A 16885-nucleotide genomic window follows, 5' to 3' on the forward strand; every position below is an offset into this window, starting at 1 on the left:
ACTTTGAAAAATAAACCAAAATCAGGAATTGATAGTGATATTAAGAATAGGGATGTAATATTAAGAATAAGGATTGGGGCGCCTGGGTGGCACAGTTGGTTAAGCGTCGACTCTTGGTTTTCGGCTCAGGTTGTGATCTCAGGGTCGTGAGATTGAGCCCCACATTGGGCTCTGCACTCAGCAAGGAGTCTGCTTGAGTTTCTCTCTCCCTCTCCCTTATCCCCCTCTCCCCCCATGTCTCTCCTTCTAAAATAAAGCAAAACAAAACAAAAACCAAAAACAAGAATAGGGATTAAAAAAGGGAGGATGCAGACAGGGGGAAGCTCTTCTTTATAGAATACCAGCTAGAAAATGTAGAATGAATGATAGAATTAGCAAGTCACCATTTTGCAACCTCAGTGTAATAACTGATGAAGCAGCAGTCTTCAGTGGGTGTGAAAAGCCAGTCAGTGAAAGGTTGTGGGAGAACAGGATATTCCAGTCTACAAGTATCACTCTCCAGTCATTTAGAATACCAAAGAACAAATGGTACCTTTTCAGCAGGGATATCTGGCAGACACTGAATGATCAAACTTACCCCAAATAGGATAATTTGACATTTTGTGCCTCTAGATATTATTCCATTAGATGTACACAACATACCTTGTCAAAAAGCTTATCGTGGATGAATAATTGGGCAGATTCAGAATTTGGATCATTCTGTAAAACAACCATCCTAGACTCAAAAAAAAAACACCAATGTCATGAAAAGTGAACATATGTGATGGGGTGGGAGGAAGCGATTCTAGATCAAAATAGGTCAAAGAGAAGTAACATAATGTGTGAATGTGATTGGTGATTGGTGGGGGAGTAGAGGATAGAGTTATAGGAATTGTTTTGGGACAGTTGTGTAAATCTGAATAAAGGCTCTGTGTTAGACAGTATTATTGAATTAATATTTCTAGGTGTGTTAATGGTATGGTTAAGCTGGGGAATATTCTTCAGAGATGCATATTGAAGTAATTAGGACAGACGGGTCATAATTGCCTGCACCACATTTTCAAAACAGATCAGTAGAAGAACAGAAAGCACGTGTGTGTGTGTGTGTGTGTGTGTGTGTGTGTGTATACACACATACATGCTTGTGTATTGTATTTTTTGGGTTGATATATATTACAGTATATGTGCATACACGTGTATATATGTGCATATATGCACGTATTTGTGTGTGTGTGTGTGTGTGTGTGTGTGTGTGTGTGTGTGTGTGAGTTTTGAGAGAAGAGTCCTGAGCTCAGTGCCTGACCTATAGCAGGTGCTTAACAGTCTCTTAGACTTCTCTGTTACCCTGCTTACTTGTTCTTCTCAGTCACCTTGGGGAGCTTCTCTGCCAATTCTTAAATTGGTTCATCTTATTCTATTCTTAGCCATCTTCCTTTCTCTTTCCAGCCAAAATAATCTTTGTTTAGAACGCTGCTTAAAATCATCATCAATAAAGCAGGCTTTGCCTTTTATCTATCATCTGTTCCTTGGGCGCTTATTAGCAGGCAGCGTTGTTGGTGTTGTGGATCCATCCTGCCCCCTTAGAGCTCAGTGCCTGGTGCTTCTGGAACCTGGGCTGCCTCATATCCTTCCCTTCTGTACGGTCCACCTCCATTTGCTGCAGTTCTGGGTCACTCACAGCCCTGGAATTTGAGGAGCCAGGTGGCTTCACCTCCATAGGGAGGAGCTTTTCCATCAACTAAGTTAGTCACGGCCTGCATTGAACTGTCACTGTGTCTTGTTATCCCTTTCAGTCTCCTCACATTTTATAGCAATAACTGCTGTTCATTGGGAACGTTACCTTGTATGGGACATAGGCAATGCTAATTGCTTTTAAAAGTATTATTTCTTTTTCATGGAATATTCCATACTTTGAGAAGAATTTATGTAATCTAAGGTAAAAAGCACAGTAAAAAGAACACAGCTCCGAGCTGAGAGCCAGAACCCCACCAGTCCTCCTGCATCTCCCTGTGTGCTCCTCCCTGGCTGTCTGCCTCCCCCTACCCAGAGGTAACCCTGTCTTGAGTTTTTGTGTTCTTCATTTCTGCCCTTTGAAAACAGATGATTTTAATCCATATGAACATACATTCCATTGTAAAGTTGTTCCTGCTGTGTGCCGTCTTCCAGGACTTTTTTTAAAAATCCCCAGCTCAGCATTACATTTCTAAAGTTTATCACTTTAGAAAAGGAATTGGAAGTATTTGGAAAAGATGAACATTCACTCACCCTGCAGCTAAGCATTTTAATTCCTAGGTATATGCCCTAGAAAACTCTTCCAGAAGTATACCAAGGAACATGTACAAGGATGCTCATAGAAACAGTGGTAATAGCAAAAATGTGGGCATTAGCTCAAAGGATTATTGATAGGAGAATGGGTAGAAGAAGAAAAACTTAGTGAAATTTTATGCAGCAGTGAAAATGAACAAACTACAGCTATGCACTTTTAAATAAATCCTCTTGTAATTCTGATAAAATAAAAAGTAATCCTGCTTTATAGTTGAGGAAACTGAAGTCAAGAGAGCTTGAATAAATTGTCCACCGCGTTACAACTAGTATGTTGTAGAACTGAGATTTGAATCCAGGTCAGTGCCATTCTGAAGGGTTAATTGCTAGGGAGTATTGTTTTCTGTTGGAAAGACTTGTTTTTGTTGGCTTGTCTGTTCTGCATGGAGAGAGAGCTTTGTATTTTCACCTGACCTGGCAAATGTTTCATAGGAAGAATTGTATAAATTTCTGATGAATGACCCAAAACATCCTTATATTGCACAGGAAGAAAGCAGGTGAAGGGAGCTTAGTGGCTTGAGCAAGTTCCTGAGATAGAAACCAGAGCACCTGTGCTGAGACCCAGCTCCTCCAAGCCCTCACTGCCTGGAGCATTTAACCTGTCTGGTCTTGCCTTGGTTTCAGGCCTCTGCCTTAGGAGGTGGCTGGGAGACACCTGGAAGATACAACGTCAGTGTATCTTGCATTATAGCTGATCCTGCTCCCAGGTTTCTCAGCCAGGGTCCGCTGATGCTCTGCTGGTTGGGAACAGAGGCCTCTCCCCAGCTGTGTGACTCGTACTTATAAGTCTGTCCAGCCTGCAGCAGCAGAAGTGCTGGCTAGCTTTCTTCTGTCTCTTGGATGTCACTGACCTGATTAGCTTGTGGAAAAAGTGCAGATGTGTTTGTGTGTATGGGGTGGGTGGCCCGGGGAAGGCAAAACAGCGGATATTTGGTGCCTTTGGCAAGTAAACCAATATTCATTATAAATGTAGATTATTGTGCTTAGATATTTTGGCCCAGTCAAACAAAAATTGAAAATAAAAGCAAAAGCTTAACTGCCTAGCTATCCCCTTGAGCTTTTCTTTGTCTGTCATGCAGTGCCCAGCAAAGCTCTGAGCCAGGTACATGTTTTTTCCCCTGTCCCAGTAAATCCCGAAAGGCTGGTCCTTTGTAAACTGGTGGGGGCTATCGGCAAGGGTCTGCAAATATTACCACCTGAGTTCTGTAAAGCACTGCGTAAGGGCTAGCAGGAATACCCAGGTGAATTTGCTTTCACATTGTCCCTGCAGTGATGTTGAAGCCCAATTCGATAAAGATCTAAAACTTACTGGGGCAGAGGTACTCGGAGCCCCGGCTTCTGGCTGTGGTTGTTGGTCTCTAGCATCTTAGTGTGGCTGCCTCAGGTTGGTCTGCGTTAAAACATCACCTTCTCAGAGAGGTCTTTTCTGTTCATGACATCTGATGCAGCCAACCTCCTACCCAGCACCTTCCAGCCCCTCACCAGCTTTTATTTTCTTTATAGCTGTCTTTATTATTTAAAATTATAGTTATTTTTCAATTTATTGTCTCCATCACCCCATTAAAGGACTTCATTCTCTTCGTGAGAACAGGACTTAATTCTCTTGCTCACTGCTAAATTAGTGTCTGGCATACAGTAGAAGTTCAATAGATAGTGAAATTTATGAGTGAATGTACAATTTTGGTCAAACTCAGGAGTTGATTTACTTACCTGTCAAATGATGAGTGTGTTTAGAACCTCTAAAGTTTTACAATTTCTGTGCTATAGGTTAAAATGTATAGGTGTCTTTTAAAATCTTTGGTGCATAAAATTGGATCAACCATAACTTTAATTTATGAAATATTCTTATGCAAAGTTGATGCAAGTTTGACTAAAAGGTTTAATTCTGTTATTTTTAATATTGTTAAATTGTTAATAATTTTCCTTAAACTCAATAACTGAAACAAAAGGCAAGACAGTAATAAGCTACATGTAGCTGAATGCTCTGTCCTCCTTCCCACATCTCCTCTCTGGCCATCATGTATCCTGAATCCTATTTTCTTCATTCTCCTGCTGTCTTGTTTTATAGTGTTCTGTAACATCTATATGTTTTCCTAGAAGTGTGTATCTGTGGTATGGATGTGTATGAAATTGTGTGTCTTTTTAAAAGGTATGTAATCTTTTAGCAACTTAACTATATAATACCAGATGTTATCCATATTATTGAGTATTGTTATCATTCGTTTGTCTTGATGACTATAACATTCCATTTCAGTTCATTCACTCAGTTTCCTGTATTTGGGGTGTTTCCAGGTTTTTGCCCATGTAAACTATAATGAGATGTATATCCATATTGTCTCTTGATGAACATGTGAAAGATTTTCCTGTGGGTATAAATCTAGAAGTTAAATTGCCGATTCATAGGGTATATGGATGTTAAAATAATGGAAACATTGCCAAATTATGTTCCAAAGTGGTTGTGCCAATTTATACTCCTATCAGTAATGTGTAATGATCTTGTGGTTACAAATCCTCTTCAACATTTCATATTCCCAGATTTTTAAAGTTTTGTTTGTGACATGATATATCGTGGTCTTGATTTGCGTTTCCTTGATAACTGATGATATGGGCATCTCGTCATATAATAATCAGCTATTTCCATGAAATGTCAAGTCATACTTTCTCATTTTTCTGTTGGGTTGTTTATGCTATCATTGACTTGTAAAAATTCTTCAAATATTGTTGATATCTGCTTTGTTGGGTGTATATACGGCGAATCACATTTCCCAGATTATAACTTGTCTTTTTACTTTTAAAGATTTATTTTGATAAACAAAAGTTACTGATTTTAATATAGTCATTGCTTTTTTTTGAGTTAGTGTTTTTTGTATCAAAAGAAAATTTTTCTATCTCAAAGAGTAAACTAATAGTTCTCACAGTATGGTCTGTTAGGTCCCTGGGGGTCCTTGACACCCTTTCAGGAGGGCATTGAAAATCAACCCATCTTTCAAAGAATAGTAATATATTATTTGCCTTTTTAAACTTATTATGCTGACATTTGTATGAATGGTGCAAAAGCCGTGGTATGTAAAACAAACCTGCTGGGACTTTAGCACCAGTCAAGGCCATGTGCACATCTGTCCTGTAGTCACTGCATATACTGCTCTGCATGCTCAGTAGCCAGGAAAAGAAAAGGCTAAGTGTCCTCGATGAAGGAATGTATATTGTTAATTTGGTTAAATCTTACCCTTTAAATATGTGTCTTAAATATTTTGCATTACAGAATAGGAATTGTTCCTAAAGCTTTTGCCAGATATGATGGTTGTCTAGAGCAACAACACTTGAGTGATTGAGCCATGAGCTGAATTAGATGCTTTTTCCTGGAACACCGTTTTTACTTGAAAGAATGATACACAAACTGTAGTAATTCAGACTGGGGTATCTGGTAGACATTTTCTCAAAAAATGGTTGAAGTGAGCCTTCATCAAGGAAAACAGCACTTTCCGTACTTAGAGATCAGTGCCAATATTAATATCATTTTTTGATTTTTATATAATGAGTATATTCTGCATGAATTCTGCGTTGAGTGAAGGTATCCAAATGACCGATGATTCTATGATGTTATTAAATCTAGCACAGATCAAAGGCTTATTCAGAGACTAAGTTAGACTGAAGGATTTTAATGTAAGAAGAATGTTCATTGATGAGGATTTAGATTCTACATTGCAAACAACATTTAAGAAACCACCACTTTTTGAGTTTTGGTGTGGTGCCAAAGAAAAAAATCCAGAAGGCTATTAACATACTTCTTCCTTTTCCTGTTACATATCTGTGTTAGGAGGTGAATTGGGAGAAGTATTCATGCTATCTTATTTTGCGATTTCTTATTTGGCCCTGTGAGCATCAGATACTAACTCAAGAAATTTTCTGTGAGGTTTTAATCTTGCCAGTATACTATCTCTGACATAATAAGCTATTAGCAAGGATGGGGGAGAGAATTCTATTGTTATTGAATAGCTGCTATGTGTCAGATACTAACATGTCTCCATTAGTATCTTAGCAGCTCTTTGCGGTGATAGCTTTATCATGATGTTTTATGGGTTATGGAACAGAGGAAGATATAGAGGCAAAAGAGCTAAGAAACGTAGCTCAAGGTCACAGTAGATTCACATTCAGCTGTTTATCTGCAAAGGGCCTGCTTTTTCTACCATATAAAATTGCCTCTATAAAAATCAGAGTGCCCATAATAGTGACTGTTTGATGCGATGTGATTATTGCCACTGTTGTGCAAACAAGTTAAGAGGCAGAGATGTTCTGTACACTTTTGCATTTCCAGCTTGTGTTTATGTATAAATTACAGTTTTTTTGGGCACATTCATCTCGTTAGATCAGAGAGAAATGGGATAGGTGAGAGGGTACTGGATTTGAAGCCAGATGGCTTTTTCCTTGAAGTCCCATTGTTGGCCCTTATTAGCTGTGTTATCATGTTTGAGTCAATGAACCTCCCTGGACCCTAGCTTCCTAACTGGTAAAACAGAGCCAACAATAGGAGGCATTTCCCAGTGTGATGTGGCTGCTGGGAACATCCAATTTTGATAATATCTGTGCAAAGCCTTTAAAAGCAGACAGCTGTATCTATGGGGATTCGTTACTTGGAATTGTTAATTAGAAGTCCTGGATCTCGCTGTCATATACAATTATGTAAAATACCATTAATGGTTTTCTCCTCACCACTTGACTTTTGGGGCTGCCTTTTGAGACTCTGTCTCTCTTCCTTTCCTACTAGATTGAGTCATATAAAACTGCTAATATTTGGCTGTTATTTTTTTTAACCTACAGGAGGAAATTTCATATGATTAGTACTAATACACTTAATGGTTATTAGTGAAAGTACACATTAATGGTTAACAAAAAAATCTGTTGTTGTATTATAGGGCTATGGCAAGAAGTAAGTAAGCCTAGATCTTGGCTATGTTTTTCAAAGCAAACATTTACTCTGGATTTTCTTTCTGAGACTCTTATTGATTACACGTGGTAATCCCTGCCAGTAGTGAAATGTGTGTTGAAGCACTAAAGGTGAAGAAGTGTCTTCCCCTATAATGGGCAGGCTGATACGGAAAGTCCTGTAGAATGGAAAGAGGACTAAAGATGTGTGTAGAGAGATTTTCTCCCGTGAAAGCTATCTTTAAGTGGGGAAAACTGGCAAGAAAGTTGGTAGGTGGGGTGCCTGGGTGGCTCAGTCAGTTAAGCGCCTGTCTTCAGCTCAGGTCATGATCCCAGGGTCCTGGGATTGAGCCCCGCATTCGGGCTCCATGCTCAGCGGGGAGCCTGCTTCTCCCTCTCCCTCTGCCTGCCACTCCCCCTGCTTGTGCTCACTCTCTCTCTCTCTCTCTCTCTGTCAAATAAAGTCTTAAAAAAAAGTTGGTAGTTATAAAAATGAATTAAGACTTAAGAGGTTGCATTTTTTACATTTAGAGAATCATTCGTTAAGAAGACTCATCACTTTTTAAAAATACTAAATTTTGTGATTTTTAAGACATTTTTCCCGGCAGAGTGGGGAGGCCCTTGTGGTTGATAAATGATCCTATCTCTCTGCCCTCTTCCAGTTTCAGTGTTCTTACAGTTTCTCCAGTAGGGCTCTTAAATAACTTTTTTTGCTAGGAAATATACTAGAGTGGATTCTAAGCACAAATGAAATTTTAAAATTATCTGTTAGTGTAGACTTCATGAAATTTACTATACAATTTTAGAAAAACAAACAAAAATAAGTTCCACAAGTTGTTCTTTGTCCTTGCCATCCACAAATTAAAACTAAAAAAAACACTGAATACTTGATATTTAAATGTTGGTGAAGTCTCAGAGGAAGAAATCAGAAGAATCAAAGATATGAAAAGCCAAACCTAAGACATTAAAAAAGAAACTAAAATAGCAACTATGAGGCTTATTTAATTTCTGTGTCTTTCCTTTAAAAATCAATTGTGACTCACCATTAAATCCACACAAGTAGTTCAGGCGTTTAGGTTTCAGAGAGGACTTTAAATGCTTCCTTGCATGAAGTATTTTACCTTTGGTTTCAGTCTTTCTGGAGTTGGGGCCATTTGTGATCTTAAACCAAACCTATTTTGTCTTTCTTTCTTCAGCATTTCAGTTTGTTACTGACCTCCCTTAGCTCTGAGGATTATGTCATGCCCAGCTATATCAGCGCTGCTTACCGCATCCCAAACTGATTTTAACCCACTACACACACACACACACACACACACACACACACACACACACACACACACACACACACACACCCCACTGTCTTATGTTGTACAAGCAATAAATTTACAAATTTTTTAAAAAATAGTGATTTCTTAAAGCCTAATGCATGAGCCTGTGGAAGAAAATTCTGCTCCATGCGATTAAAAGTAATATTGACAGGGAACAGTTAATTAGACTTAGTTTAGTTTTTGAATTTGGAAAAGTCAAATCTCATCTGTAAATCTGTCCCTTATCATTTAATCCATTAAAAAAAAAAAGAATTTAAGCCAACATGAGCACAAACAGCCATTTCACATAGGAATCACAAATATTCTTTAAATATACTCTGCATTGGATGGACCTTTTTTACTTACCAGTTTTTCCAGCCTCTTATCGTCTCTGTAGGAAAGATTGGATCAGCAACTGAGTGTAACATCTGATGTTGAGGGAAATAGACTTTGCTCTCTGCTTGGGCTGCTCGTGTTGACCAGTGGGAAATGCTGCATTAGCTCTCAGACCAAAACATTTAAAGTACTCTATGAAATGTTGACATCTGGCCAAGGGCTTGAATGTCAAGTACTACAGATGTCCAGTGCTCTTCCGGACCCCAGCTCTACTATGTCCTTGTATAAATTGGATATGATTTATGCTTAGGGTTACAGATTATCAAGGCCTTACCAAACAGTGACTGGTGTGAAACTAGGTTCAGAGAGCAAGAGGAGAGCAATGGAGCAAATGAGAGCTCCAGCCAGCAGGAGGCTAGATCTTTCCCATGCCTAGCTGTGACCTCTTCCTGTGAAGCTGTTGTAAGAATAGCTTCTGTGTTTATTGGGAAGTATTTTCAAATTGTACTTCACATGGCTTCAACTAACTCCTTAAATCTTGTTGGAAAATGGAGAAATATTTGAGAGCATATTAGACCAGGACATTTGCCACTTTCAGTAGCAGGGGAAGAAGGGGAAAGGCTGTGCAGGTAGGCGGGTCACCTAGGAGTCTTGATCAGTCTTGATTGAAAGGCCAGGCTATCTCCGTTAGACGTGGGTGACTGACCACTCCATCTTGACCCGGTTCTAGGGTGTGTACTGACAGGGCCTGGGCTACTTTAGCTGTTATGTTGACACATTCCCAACCTTGAATTGGTGCTCCTGTGACTCTGATCTTTCTTCAGGTTATCCCTCCTCTTAAATCTGGTTTCTGAGCACCCTGTTTGACCCACATTTCTGGATTCCTTCCTCATTTAACATATTGTTGCTGGGACTCATTGTTCTTACACAGTACTCTGGATCAATGTAATCATAATACCTCTCTCAGGAGGAAAGGGGCCCGAGTCTCCTATATCATCAACTTTACTCATTTTACCACTTTTTCTCCCTTTCTCTTAGGATAGTATGCTCATTATCAGTCATGCTTATTATCATTATCACACAAAACAAAACCCCTCAAAGCCCTCCCTTGACTTAAGCCCTTTTATTAGGTACTACTGTCTATTAGTCACCCAAGCTGTAAACCATCAAATTATCCTTCATGATCTCATCTGCTCATACCCAATCAGCAAAGCCTGATGATTTTTTTTTAAACGCCCAAATATTTCTTTTTTATGATTCCCACTAAACCCTACTCCAGTCGACTCCCCAGTGTCTGCCCTCCACTCACCTCTGAGAGGGATCCCTTTAAAATACAAGCATAGCCATGTCCTTTATGTGGGTTCCTGTCACCATACAAGGTAAGTTCATCCTGTTGAATCTGGCAGACCTAGTGCTTTGTGATTTGACAGTCCTCATCTACCACTGCTTTGCCTGCAGCCTGTCCGTTGGTTTGAACTCCTTGCAGATATCAGTGGTTCGTGCCTCCTGGTTTGGGCTTATGCCTTTCCCTCTGCTTAGAATATCTCCTTTCTCCTGGATCATCCTGAATTTGAACTGCTTTAAAAATTCATGGAGTCATCCTAAAAACTAAATGTTTGGCTTCATCCTAAGGAAAAGTATCTTTGAAATTTTAGGTTTCATGTGTTTATTTTTTAAAATGCACTAAAATGATGACATAACTGTTTAGTAAATTTGTCTGAGTTCAGTTTATCCTATTATACTTGCAGAAGCACTGCTTTCAGATGCTATTTGGCCCACTTACCCTCTTTTCTGTTAGCCAGAAATACTGTTGATCCACCAACCTATTCTTACAACCATCTGTTAAACTAATCAGTCAGCTCCTATTTATTGGTCACCCTCTGTAGGCTGGGTGCTGAAAGGGCCCTGGGGTATAACTGAATTCTTTACCTGTGCTCTTTAATGGTCTTCTCTTTGTTTCTCCCAACTAGAACGGGAGCTGATGAAGGCAGGGCAATATCTTGTCAGTTTTGTATCTTCAGCACCTACCAGTTTTACTCATGGAATTAAAAGAAAACAAAAGTAAAGATGTGTTGGTTCCATAATTTTTTTTCTTCTAAGATTTACTTGTGTTTCATAAATGAGACTTGTAAACATTGATAAAGGGCAGAGTAAAAGTTAATAGGCTTACTTTTATTTTTGAAGGCTTATGATTTGTATGTAAAAGTGAACTGATTTTATAAATATTCAATTTGATAGGAAGGAATAAGTTTGTAGTCTGGTAACTGCTACAACTTGCTCAGATACATAGAAACCTTGAGTTAGATGTATATATTTTAACCAAAACCAGTACTTGGGGCTTATGTGGATCACATTTGGTTCAATTTACGATTGAAGTTTTTTAAAAAAAAATTATTTATTTTAAAAAAGATTTTTATTTATTTTTTGTGGGAGGGAGAGAGAGAATCTCTACTTACTTATTTAGAGTGTGAGCGGGGTTGGAGGTGGGGGGAGGGAGAGAGTCTTAAGCAGACTCCCTGCTGAGCGTGAGCCTCATGAAGGGCTTGATTCCATGACCCTGAGATCATGATCTTGAGCCGAAATCAAAAGTTGGATGCTTAACTGACTAAGCCACCCAAGTGCCCCAGGATTTATTTATTTATTTGAGAGAGAGAGCGCACACAAATGTGAGCCTGCAAATATGTGCTCGCATGAGTCGGGAGGGGTCAGAGGGAGAGAACCTCAGACAGACTCCCCACTGAGCATGGAGCCTGACCCCCCCATTGATCTCAAACCCTGAGATGATGACCCAAGATGAAATCAAGAATTGGACACTTAACCAACTGAGTCACCCAGGCACCCCATGATTGCAGTTTTGAAAGGAACATCTGTTACGTGAAAAAGACAAAGGGGGAAAAGTATTTTTTTTTTTTTTAAGGAATTTGTCCATTTATAATGGTATTCCATTTGCAAGTTGAAGGGAGAACTGAAGGTACTTGAAACCCAAATCTCTAAGTCTATGAGTCCCATCCTCTTGGGGAATTATAAGGAGAAAGTATTGATGGAATTCACTAGCACAAAGCTAAGGCCTTAGGGAAACTTGGGGTCATGACAGGCATGACATGAGTAATGAGCTAAATATTAGTCTGTCCTAAGGAGACACAGGGGGCATATTCTCATCAACTATTTAATTTTAGAAAAACACCCCTTTTTATTTTATTTAAGTTAATCATGTCTGTAGTCTTGTACTCTGTCAGAAACCACTAAACTGTCTCAGGAGTCCCCCACCTGTCCCCACATTTTCCACTTGAGGCAATGACAGCATGTGCATCTTGATGTGGCTTAGACCATGTCCCATTTCCAAACACACCATCTGTTTTATTTTTTCACCTCTGGCTATGTCAGGCTATTATTTCCTCGTCCTGAAACAGATCCTGTCTTCCATCTCTACCTGTTGAACTCCTGTGCATCCCTTAAAACCCAGCTCAGACTCCACCATTTATGGAGCTTTTCCTTATCTTACCACTAAGAATGAATGAATGGTTACCCCCTCTCTGAATTCCTGTATGGCTTAATTTGAATTCTGAATAGGCCACTTCTCAGACCTTGTACTGTGTCACAGATGGTAGTGGTTATCTCACCTGGTTTTGGGGGAAGGTGAGTTTTTTGCCTATGTTCCCTGAGTCTCTTATTCATGGAGTCACTTGACCTGTCGGCCAGGAGGGCAGGTGATTTTTCTGCAGCTTTTGTCACCCCATATTGTCAAGCCTGTCCAGGCTGGCTTCCTGTGCTTGGTACATTGTTACCCTTTTGTTAGCAATCCAGAGACCCCTCGCTTTCTAAAACTCCAGCTCACTGAAAAAGGAAGGTCTTTTAGGTACAAAAAGATGACTGTATATAATCAGTGAGGACCTCCATTATTTTTCCTCCTTTTTGTCCTAGCCTAAGCAATTTAGACAGCATTTTATGTATGTATGTGTATTTATTTATTTAGTTCAAATGAAACTAATTTAAAATTTTTATCAAAGTCATGCATTTATTTGTGTACTTAAAGAAATCAAATATTTTTATAAGTCTCATAATGAAAAATAACAGTCCCTGATGTTTTCCTATGTCCCAGTGGCTACCTTTTTCACTTTGTAGCTATTATTTTTAGGTATTAACCCTTATATTTTTACATAAGTGACAGTTTTTGGCTTTTAGTAGAACCTGTTGACTTCTTTGTGTGGAAGATGAAGTTTCAGCTCCCTTTTCAACACTTCTCCTCACCCAGGTAATTATGTTTACAATCTCTGGATAAATCAGTATCACTTATTCATCATACAATGAGAGCTATGTAAATGCCATTTATGGCTGAGGCTCATCACATGCTTTGAAAGGGATTGCAATTCCTCAGGCTGCTCTAGTGACCAGGAGAAACCTTGTCCTATTGGTCTAATGAGGGCAGGCTTCCTTCACGGTTCAGGCTGCCCATTTTCCCATTTTCAGTTAGTTAAGATGTGTCAACATGCTATATAAATGTTAGCTCTCATCATCACTTCACTGTTATAATTTGAGCCAAACCTTATTTAGTCTAGTTCTTAGCTGTATGTGTATGAATACGTTTAAAAGTATTTTTGCTGGGGCGCCTGGGTGGCTCAGTTGGTTGAGCGTCAGTTGAGAGTCGGTTGAGCCTTTGGCTCAGGTCATGATCCCAAGACCCCTGGGATCGCGCCCCATGTTGGGCTCTCTGCTCAGCGGGGAGCCTGCTTCTCCCTCTCCCTCTGCCTGCCCGCTCTGCCTGCTTGTGTGCTCTCTCTCAGAGAGTTCATGTAAGAGTTACTAATTGGTAACATCATTCAGATAAATGAATAAAATCTTTAAAAAAAAAAAAGTGTTTTTGCCAACAGCTGCATTTAGAGAAATATGTAAAGTCCAGGTGTGCGTGAATGTATACAAATTTTGCTGGGTAGATACTTAGTAGTGTTATAGCTCAACAGAGGAAATATCTGTGGACAGTTGCTTGTTCTTAATAATTTTCTGTTGTATTTCACTGGAAAGACCTTTCACCTTATCTATTTTTAGGCATTTTGCTTTTGGCACTTTTTTTTTTTTTTTTTAAGACAGCACATGAGCTGGAGGGTCAGAAGGTGAGAGAGTCTCCAGCAGACTCTGATTTAAGCTGTGGAGCCCGATGCAGGGCTTGATCTCACGACCCTGAGGTCATGACCTGAGCCAAAACCAAGGGTTGGACCCTTAACTGACTTGAGTCCACCCACGCATCCCTTGGCAACTTATTTAATAGTAGTTACTGCTATCTTGGAAAAATCACATACGTAATATATACATCCTTTCAAAATTTCTCTAGTTGAAGCTTATCTGCTGTGGAAAGCCTTAATCAAGTCCTTTTCCTTTACTTTGCTGTAGTTGTTGGTATTCCCAGAAGCCTTATTTTATGTTTCATAAACAAGGCTCTTGGTTTTATTCATTTAAAAATAAAGACAATATTTAGAACACAAAAGCTGAGTCCTAAATAGGAAGACTGGGGTTTGGCTTGTGGAGCTGAAGAGACTGTTGGGAGACCAAGTTCATGTAAGAAGACCCAATCTGAGGAAAAAAAACTAACAGACAGCTGACGGGATGTGGGAGGAAGGCAGTGACTCTCATTTGTTGGTAAAAATGCTATTCTGGGGAGTATCCTAGTCTGTCGTATACTAATTGGTAACCCTCGTGTGTGACAGTAGGACTTAAATATCTGCCTAAACTTGTGTTCGAAAGGGGAGGGTATCTAGATAATGAGCACCCAGTAGAGAGAAAGTCCATGGTGGTTACATAATGCTTCACGTAAGCCTGTGGGGTGTGAGTGCCTGGTGGCTGAGCATCTCCGCACCAGTGCCTTTCACAGATGCGTGTAACTGAACACAGCCCCTTTTCCTGCAGCCTTCCAGTCCTTCCCTAGGGGTCTTAGTCTGTCAGAGCTGGCCCCTGACGTGAAACCTTTGGTCATCTTTGGCTAGTGTTCCATCCAGGACAAAATAAGATAGAAATTACCCCAAATTTGTCCAGCGTGGAGACACAGTCAGAGTTAGATTAATCTGTGATTCTTTGCACTTTCCCACATAACGTATTCCCACATAAAATTAAATTTGGGTATACTTGAGAGCGCTGCCTCTAATCAGCCAGGAGACCTTGGGCTAGTTCTGTCATCTCTCTAAATCTAGAGAAAAAGGGTCTGGTGTTCCCCTACCTCATTAAAGTTGTTGGAAATTTTAAATGAAGTGTATATTTTTTTTACTGACCAGCCAAAATAGGTGGTCAGTAAGTGGCAGGGGCTCTTAGTATAATCATAGGCTACGTGTCGCTTTACAATTTTATTGAAAATGTACTGTCATTGAATGTATGGTAGATAATGGAGTGCTGTGCTTTGCAGCTTTGATAAATGTTGATTTCTAAGGAAAGATCCAAATTTGAGAGTAGGTTCTTCATTCAACGACCGGGTGACTGTGGTTATAGGAAAGCTCTCTCAGATGACATGACCATACATAACTCTGGGAAACGTAGTGCTGAATTCTAAACATATTCTCAGGAGGAATGAAGCAGGACCCTGGTGAGCTCATGCCTTTAAAGCCAGGCACAGCTGATAGAATGCTTCCTGAGTGGGTTAGTCTGGGGCCTGGCTTCCCTGAAGCCCCTGGCGAGGAAGCTGGCTGTCTCCTTTCCCACCCCTCACCTCACTCAGTCTCTTTGTTCCTTTCTTTTTTCCTAATTGAAGTTTAGTTAACATATGATGTTGTATTAATTTCAGGTGTACCACATAGTGATTCAATAATCCTATGCATTTCTTAGTGCTCACCATGTTAGGTGTCGTCCCCATTTGTCTCCGTACAAATGTTGTTAAAATATTATTGACTTCATTCCCCATGCCGTACTTTTCATCTCTCTGACTTATTTTTATTTTTTGTAAAGATTTTATTTATTTGACAGAGACAGAGCACAAGCAGGGGGAGGGGCAGAGGAGAGGGAGAAGCAGGCCCCTCTGCTGAGCAGGGAGCCCTGCAGCCCTGAACTCCATCCCAGGACTCTGGGATCATGACCTGAGCTTAACCGACTAAGCCACCCAGGCGCCCCTCTGTGACTTATTTTATAACTGCAAGTTTTTATCTCTTAATCCCCTTTATCTCCCTGCTCTTCACCTTTGTCAACTCAAGAAATTTTTAGGGTTCCACTGTTTTTAACTGAAGTAAACACAATGTGTGTCCCTAAAGTCTCTCCCTTGCCAGGAATCCCATCAGATTGCTACCCTGCAGGAAAGACTACAAAGCTTATTATGCTAATGGTTATTTCCTGATGTCTAGATGAGTCTCTCTCATTTTAAAGCCTAGGAGAAGCTAAGAGGAGAGGTAGAAGACAGTTTTCCTCAGGTAAGGAAAACAAAAGCTCACATGAATGGGTATTTTGTAATTATTTTGTTAGTTCAGCTGACTGGTTATCAATCCATTCTGGCTTTTGTGGGAAATGGCTTAGTTTTTTTTTTTTTTTTTTTTTTTAATGGGCTGGCCATAGAGGAAACACATAATGTTTGAATTTGCTAAATGATATCTTGTCATTTGCCAAACCAAATATTACTTATCAACTCCATGTATGAAGTCTGGGCTGTTTGCCAGGAGTTAGGAAGCTTACCACTCTATTGGAGGCACTTAGTTTCAAAAAACAAAATAAAGCTGCACATGATACAGCCACTTCTGAAATAGGCGAAATGGTGTGGTTTTAAAAAGAAAATGCTTGAGAGATTGTAGACCCTTTTGATCTGTTCAGTTTGGAGTGGTTTCTAAGTGACTTTGCCTGGAAGGCATGTTGATGTAGCTTCTTTCTCTGTAGCTTTTATTCTACAACTTTAGTTTTATTTATTTTTTAAATTTTATTTTATTATGTACGTCATTAGTTTTTGATGTAGTGTTCCATGATTCATTGTTTGCATATAACACCCAGTGCTCCATTCAGTACATGCCCTCCTTAATACCCATCACCAGGCTAACCCATCCCCCCACCCCCCTCCC

General features: G+C 39.7%; 2 protein-coding genes across 8 annotated transcripts in view; one reads left to right on the forward strand and one right to left on the reverse strand.

The window, feature by feature from the left end:
* MED12L (mediator complex subunit 12L) overlaps positions 1 to 16885 on the forward strand; it is a 316798-nt gene that overhangs the window by 130329 nt on the left and 169584 nt on the right. The window lies entirely within an intron of this gene.
* The window catches only part of P2RY14 (purinergic receptor P2Y14), a 51178-nt gene that overhangs the window by 13773 nt on the left and 20520 nt on the right, over positions 1 to 16885 (reverse strand). The window contains exon 2 of one of the 4 annotated variants that reach the window (XM_027583932.1): positions 10800 to 10906. The exons of 1 other annotated variant lie outside the window; for it this stretch is intronic. The gene's annotated coding sequence lies outside the window, so the exon portion shown is untranslated. Of the gene's footprint in view, positions 1 to 8267; positions 8420 to 8900; positions 9020 to 10799; positions 10907 to 16885 lie in introns of those variants that run through there. 2 more of the 4 variants (XM_027583931.1, XM_027583934.1) reach the window with 2 other exon arrangements.

This window comes from Zalophus californianus, chromosome 1, assembly GCF_009762305.2.
Source record: "Zalophus californianus isolate mZalCal1 chromosome 1, mZalCal1.pri.v2, whole genome shotgun sequence".
Classification (NCBI taxonomy): Eukaryota; Metazoa; Chordata; class Mammalia; order Carnivora; family Otariidae; genus Zalophus; species Zalophus californianus.